Source organism: Durio zibethinus, chromosome 3 (genome assembly GCF_047325235.1).
Source record: "Durio zibethinus cultivar Kanyao isolate XHJ-2024 chromosome 3, ASM4732523v1, whole genome shotgun sequence".
Classification (NCBI taxonomy): Eukaryota; Viridiplantae; Streptophyta; class Magnoliopsida; order Malvales; family Malvaceae; genus Durio; species Durio zibethinus.
This window is the reverse complement of record NC_143164.1, coordinates 10207087-10215414: the sequence shown is the minus strand read 5'-3', so window position 1 is coordinate 10215414 and position 8328 is coordinate 10207087. Positions and strand designations below refer to the sequence as shown.

Sequence of the window (8328 nt, the reverse complement as noted above, 5' to 3'; positions counted from 1 at the left end):
AATGATCAAGTGAATAATTAGATAACACATTAATGGCAACTTGAGCAAGGGCCATACTTTGAGTCCCAACATCCTGCTACAATATATAATGAAATATAAATATTAAAACCAAATTAATAAATATAATAAATAAATAAATATTAAGTGAATAAACAAAATCATACTTTATGGTTAATAACGGAGGTTGGGTTTCCTACCTGACTTACAAAGGAAGCTTGTTCTAGCTAGATGATACTATCTGATTGGCTTACAGGTATGCTAGGCTGCATTGCTACCAACATCACCTCTAAAGTTGCGAGTCATTGCTGTTGCTCATTTAGGCGTTGCTCTTGGTCATCAAGTCTTTGCTGTTGTTGCTCAATGATTGCTTCATATTGTGCATTCATCATTTGAGGGGTTTTGGGTTGATTACTAAAGAATTTTGATGGCAACACAAATTTACCAACCTCACGAACTTGATCATGTCTTTCTTTCGCTCATAATGCTAAAGATAATGGATCTTCACCATAATGGGTTGTCAATTTATCAGATTTAAATTTAGTAGTATAATAATCTTGAAAGACAATAATAAGATGGGCCATAACAACAAATCTATGCAAGTATAAAGTCATGCATACAAGCACAAAGCCAATCATATGTGATATAATGAGCAGTTATACATACAATCTTTTAAGCCATTTCTTCAGTTGCTTCATCTACAAACGATCCATCATTCTATAGATGTCCTTATTTTCATACATTCCATCTAGAAACATCGATGCCAGAGCTAGCTGATTCTTAATAAATTATCGTATTATAAGAATCGGAATCTATTAAATGAATGTTCATAAATATTCATTTATGAGTATAAAACAAGTGTGTGAATACTCATAAGCTCATACTTGACATTTGCATAACCTTTTCTCGATGTCTGATGGTGATATACTTGCTTGGCCGAAATGTTCTTTGCTATTCTTTGATTTTCTAGAAAGAAAGAAATAACATGAATCATATATTAAGATATTGAATATATTACATAAAATCTTATAAACAATTTTTTGTAATAGGTATGCATATCGAAAAATCTTTTGATAGTCGATCTCGAACAAAAATCATCCAATCATGATAACTTATAACATTTTCATATGAAAAAGGTGGAACAGCCAACACACCACTATGATCAGCAAACGATAAAATATATTGAGTTATCAATATGCTTTTAAAGTCTCTGAATGCGGTCCCAACCGATTGCAATACAAGCTTTTTACATTCAATTAGGATGTCAAATCATTCCTAAAAAATTTAACACAATTAGTATGAACACATTGAATTTCAATTAAATGATCATTTAACAAATTTTATAAAATAGTTGTATAAACATATCACAACTGACTTTCATATACGATCCTTTAGATCATCAAAAACTTGTCACCAATTATGGTACGTAATAAAAATTTACTATGGACAATCACTTCAATATGACTAGCCAACTTGGTAGCTCCATCAGACACAGGCTACCCATTTTGATTGAATTTGATGTGAATTTTCATGTCAATCACTTTAATATGTTTATGTCATCCCCTTGCTTTTTTTTTTTTTTCACTATAGATGTGTCTTTTTCATGTTCAGTACCAGGAGAAGAATTTTTTGGTTTTCATAATACCTACGATTTTGATCATAATTATACGAAATACACCAAATTATCTCTCTAAATTTCACACAGTACATAATAAAATACAACCAATATCATACTACAGTTACTACACCAATATATATAAAACATCTTCAAATCAATAATATTTTATGAGTACAAGCCATATTGTGATTCCCACCTTAAATAAAAGTTTCATGCAAAACAAATGATGAGTAAAAAAATACATACAATTTCCACAATACCATTAAGCAAACCACAATGTTTAAACCAAACTACACAAAAACATTATACGTGCAATGAAAGGTGATTGGACGACTAAGGTGACAGTAGAATGAATAAAAAAAAATATGGTAAGGAATGAAAAAAAAAAACCTATATCAAAGAATATAAATAATACAAAAAAACAAATCAAATAAGGACATACTAATAAAAAGAGAGGTGCATGGCATTAAGTTGTTGAAGGTTGATGGCAACGAGAGAGATAAAGAAACCAAAAGACAAGCTAAATGGGATTAGGGGTTTTGGTTTGGTTGTAATGTAGCTTTTAATCATTCTCTATAATAGTAGTTTGGGATTCCAAAGTTCAAAATAGGGGAATGAATTTAAAAAATGATCAATGAAGGCGTTTTACCAAAAAAAATGCCTTCAATTTTTTGATGGAATATTCAAGGCATTTTCTAGGAAAAAATTCCTTGAATAATCCAAAAAAGAAATCGTTGATTATCGAAGGCATTTTTGACAAAAATACCTTCAATAATCCCCTCTAAAAAATTGAAAGGGATTATTCAGGGTATTTTTTGCCATAAACATCTTGAATAATCCCTTCTAAATGAATAATTCATGGGGTTATTGAAGGCATTTTTGGCAATAAATGCTTTGGATAATCCATGAATCATTCAAGGCATTTTTAGCCAAAAACACCTTTAATAATCCCATTTAATATGTTGTAAAAGATTATTTAAGGTATTTTCTGACTAAAAACGCCTTCAATAATCCTATCATTAAAATTGAAGGGGATTATTTAAGATATTTTCTAGGCAAAAATACCTTGAATATTCAAAAAAAATGATGGGATTATTAAAAGTGTTTTTAACAGAAAACACTTAAATAATCCCCTTTGAATGAATAATTCATAGGTTATATAAGGCATTTTTAGCAAAAAATACCTTGAATAATCCATGAATTATTCAAGGCATTTTTAACTAGAAATGCCTTCAATAACCCCATTCAATATTTTGTAAAGGATTATTCAATACGTTTTCTAGCTAAAAACCTTTAATAATCCTATCATAAAAATTGAAGGGGATTATTGAAGGTATTTTTTAGGCAAAAACGTCTTGAATATTACCAAAAAAATGTTGAGATTATTGAAGGTATTTTTGATAGAAAATACCTTTAATAATCCTCAATGAATGAATAATTTGTAGGTTATATAAGGTGTTTTTGGCCAAAAATGCCTTGAATAATCCATGAATTATTCAAGGCGTTTTTAGCTAGAAACGCCTTCAATAATCCCATTCAATATTTTGTAAGAAATTATTCAATATGTTTTCTAGCTAAAAACACCTTCAATAATCTCATCTAAAAAAATGAAAGGGATTATTAAAGGCATTTTTAGTAAAAAAACGCTTTCAATAATCTCATCTACAAAAAAAAAAAAGATTACTGAATGCATTTTTAGTAAAAAATACCTTTAATAATCCACTCATAAAAAATCTAAGAGGATTATTCAAGGTGTTTATGGCCGAAAATGCCTTCAATAACCCTATTCAAATTTTTTATAAAGGATTATTCAAGACATTTTCAAGCTAAAATGCCTTGATTAATCATTGCATAAAAAATAGAGTGAATTCTTGAAGGCGTTTTTGGCAAAAAATGCCTCGAATAATCCTCAATAAAAAATTGATGGGAATAATCCATTATCTAGAGATTATTCAAGGTATTTCCTAGCAAAAAAATACCTTCAATAATCCACTGTCCTTACCTTATGCTCCCACATCTTGGGAATGAAAACCTTTTTAAAAAATCTAAACTTATTAAAACGAAAGTAGTAAAAATTTTGTTCCCACCGTCCTTACTTTGCCTTTTAGTCTTTACCTTGCATGAAGCTTATCTTATCTCACTCTCTCTTGCCTTTGATCTTTTTAACTTTGTAGCTAAAATCCTTGTTTAAATTTTCAAGCTTTAAAGCTTTGTTTTCCTTGCAAAAATCCCTCATTCTACACAGTTTTTACAAGCTGCCCAGATTTTGTCCTTTTACAATTGTGAGTTACTTTACTTCTATCCTCTACCTCTTTTTTGTTTATCCAATCAAAACTGATCTTGGTTATGCTATTCCTAAAAATACATAAGTTTAATTATAAAAGTACGTTTGAAATATTATTCTTAATGAAAATGTTACATTATGCTTACATAGTCAAATTTGATTTAGTGCTTAAATTAGATGCTATTGTTTTAATTTAAGTTTTTAAATTAATATAATTTTATTCCTAGGGCAAATCATTTTATATTCTATGGTAAGGCATGGATAAATCTCATGTCAAGAGCTCATGAAGAATACATAAAAGGAGTCACTAGTTTTTTAGACTTTGCCTTTACAATATCATCTGAAGATGGAAATTTTTAGTGTCTTTGTGTTAAAAGTGTTAACACATTTAGAGTTTGTAGGAAAGATGCATTTGATCACATAATATGTCATGGTTTTCTCAAAGGATATTTTTTATAAGTATTTCACGTGAAGGTTTTGGATACAAGTTTATCTACTGGAATAATTAATGACGAAGAAAGAGGACAAGGTCTTAACATTCATGATTTATTATATGATATATGGTTGAAAGAGCTATGAATATTGATATGGGTAACATACAACCTAGAGATACTAGTGGAGAGCAACACCATGGTCATAGAATTGATAACGATAAGTTTTATGGTTTACTTAAAGATGAAGAGAAGAAACTATATCCAAATTGCAAAAACTTCACAAAGTTTTCCTTTGTAATCTATTTGTTTCACATTAAGTGTTTTAATGGTTGGACAAATAAATCTTTCAATGCATTGTTAGAGGTTTTGAAACTTGCTCTGCTAGAGGGTAATACATTGCCAGGGTCATATTAAGAATTAAAAAAGATGATTTCTGCCTTAAGTTTAAGATATGAAAAAATCCATGCTTGTCCCAATGATGGCATGTTGTTTTGGAAGGATAAGGCAAATGAAGAAATATGTTCAAAATCTGGCACTTCTAGGTGCAAAAAGGGGTTGAATGATGTAGAAAATGATCTTGAAGATATAGTGTTAAAAAAAAAAAACTGCTAAGATTTTACGTTGGTTTCCTTTAATTCCAAGGCTACAAAGGTTATTTGTGTATTCAAAAACTACTCCTTTAATGACTTAGCATGAATATGAGCGTACTAAAGAAGGACGTAGAAGTAATCTTGCAGATTCTTTAGCTTGAAAAGAATTAGATTTTTGATATCTTGAGTTTTCCTTTCACCTTTGTAATATTTGCTTGGGATTAGCTTCTAATGGCTTTAACCCTTTCAAAACTATTAGTGTGACACATAGCACTTGCCCTATTATATTAATACTTGATAACTTGCCTCTATGAATGTGCATGAAACACCTAAACTTTATTCTTTTCCCACTTATTCTTGATCCAAAAGGTCTTGGAAACAATATAGATATATACCTACAACCTTTGGTAGAAGAGTTGTAAGAACTTTAAAAAGTTGGTGTTCAGACTTGTGATGCCTTAAAAAATGAAAACTTTTAACTGCTTGCAACATTAATTTGGACCATTAACAACTTTTTAGCATATGTCAATTTGTCTAGGTGGAGTACTAGAGGAGAGTATGCATGTCCTTGCTATAAATTTGATTCTACATTTAAGTGGTTACAACATGGTAGAAAGTATTGTTATATGTGCCATCATAGGTGATTGCAACCTAATCTTAGGTTTTAAAATGATAAAAACTCATTGATAACACTTGAAAATTTAGAAATGCTCTTTCACCACCATTTAGGAGTGAAGTATTAAGACAGTTGGAATAATGGAATGGTAATGAAGATGGGCCATGGAAGAGGAAGAGTATTTTGTTCACATTACTTTATTAAAAATATCTTTTACTGTATCGTAATCTTGATGTGATGCATATAAAAAATATTTGTGATAACATTCTTGGTACATTGATTAGGCAAAAAGGGAAGTCAATGGATAACTACAAAGTGTGACTTGACTTTGTAGAAATGGGTATAAGGGGTGTTCTTCATCCAAATACTCGTCCTAGCACTAACACCCAATACTTACCTCAAGCTTTATATCAAATGAGCTTAATTGAAAAAAATTCTTTTTTAAAGATTCTCTAAGAAATGAAAACTCTAGATTAATACTCTTTAAATATCTCATGTCGTGTGTAACTTAAACAACAAAAGCTAGTAGGGCTCCAAAGTTATAATTGTCATCTCTTAATGCAAGAGTTCCTTCTTATAGCAATACGTGGTCTTTACCTGATAAAGTGTGCTTAGTTCTTATTGATTTATGTACCTTTTTTTAAAGAACTTTGTTCTAAAGTTTTCGAAAAACATAAGCTTGAATTACTTGAGTCTCAAGCTGCATCAATTTTATGTGAAATGAAAAAGATTTTTCCTCTATATTTTTTCATAATAATGATACATTTAGTTATCCATTTAGTAAATAAAGCAAAAATTACCGATCTAGTCATTTATCGGTGGATGTATCTTATAAGAGGTATATCTTAAAGTATTATAGATTTTTTTACTTAAAATTCAATAGGATGTTTGCTAATGATCTTTTCTATTAAACTTTCATTTATGTAGGTTTCTTCTTACTCTTATGTCATATGTGCACAATAGAGCTTGTCTTAAAGGTTTAATTACAGAATGGTACTTAGCAAATGAATGCATAACTTTTTATTCAATATACTTTGATGGGATGAAAACTATTTTTATTCAACCCATCTAAAATAAAGACAAGAATCTCTTTGTAGAGAAAGAAATATCCATTCTTTATACTATAGGAAGAAGACCATTGGGAATATTAAAACGTAAAGGTTTTAATGTTAACTAGCATAAAAAGGTCTCATGAATTGTACTTGATGCTATAACTTTGGTTCAAGCACATCGATATATGCTATTTAATTCTGTTGAGGTTGCTCATTTTATAAAGTAAGATTACTTATCTACATGCATATTATACTTGATAATTTTCTTTTGTAGTATATTGTATAGTCTTCTAAGAATTTTTTTCATGTAGAAAACATGAGCAATTTCTTAAAAGACATAATTAGTCTCAGTTTACGTCATATGAGATAGAAAAGTTGAAAAGTGAAACTTTTCATGATTGATTTTATGATCATGTAAGTTGTACATCATGGTTTGAAATATGTAATTAAAGTTTTTATAGGTAGATTATTATTTTAACCAAATATGAAATTGGATAGATTGCCAATTTGGATCAACAAGGAGATGCAAACATCATAGATAAACTTAGATGGCTTGCTCGTGGTCTAATTGATATTGTTAGGAAATACACTGGTTCTGTCGTTAATAGTTTTAGATTTCATATGAAGGCACATGAGAGATACTTGAAAACTCAAAATAGTGGGGTTGTTATAACAACCAAGATGATGAGTTATGTAAGTACAAGAGATGCACAACCTATTAAAGGGAAAATTAACTATTATGGGGTTTTAAAAGACATCATTCAGTTGAATTATACTAGTAGAATGAAAGTTGTGTTATTCAAATGTGATTAGATTGATATAAATAGAGGTTGCAAGAAGGATAAATTTGGTTTCACTCTAGTGAAATTTTCACATTTAGCTCATAGTGGAACTAATTTGGTTCATGATCTTTTTATCTTGGCATCACAAGCTAAGAAAGTTTTTTATGTGAAGGATGAAAGACATAGTGATTGGGTTCTTGTCAAGCATGCAAAACTTAGAGATGTATTTGATATGGGTGATGAATTATCCTTATATAAAAAGCAATAAAATGGAGAAATTCATGTTGAATTTGATGACACACATGATACTTCAAACATACATGATACTTTAAATTGGGTTAGAAGTGAAGTTGATGATGAAGGAATAGAGGTCACACCAAAGATGAAAAGTGAGCATGTATAAGAATATCTCATAGATGAACATAATGAGGAAGACATTTTTTAATTCTATGTAATAGTTTAAATTGTTATTAAAGTTTGGCAATGTGAAACATAGTTCACTAATATTTTGTTTTTGTGTTACTAGCTTGAATTACTTAATTTTTTGTGATCATGTGATATATTAAATTGTACTTTGTGCTTTATATGGTTTGCCATTATCAAGTTCTTTGTTATATTATACTTAGTATATTTTGTGTATTATTAGACTTGAGATGGCAAAGCTAGACGATTGAATATTACTAGGGCAATTTGTGCCTCTAGCTTTTAACTACAAACACAATTTGAAGAATAACATGTGCCTGTAGATCCAGAAGCTTCACAACATGAGCCTTTGCAAGAATCTTAAGAACTAATTTCTCAATCTACAAATAATGAAGATCAAGATGAATAAAAGTTGAATATAATTCAAGTATAAAAACACTATATTATGTTAGTACAATTCTTTATGCATTATAATGTTGTACTTGTTTAAATTTTTAATGAATTTAATTCCTTTCTTTATATTAATTTTTCT

General features: G+C 29.4%; 1 pseudogene; it reads left to right on the top strand.

The window, feature by feature from the left end:
* Positions 1 to 4459: 4459 nt before the first annotated feature.
* LOC149519604 (uncharacterized) lies at positions 4460 to 7641 on the top strand (annotated as a pseudogene).
* The last annotated feature ends 687 nt before the right edge of the window (positions 7642 to 8328 follow it).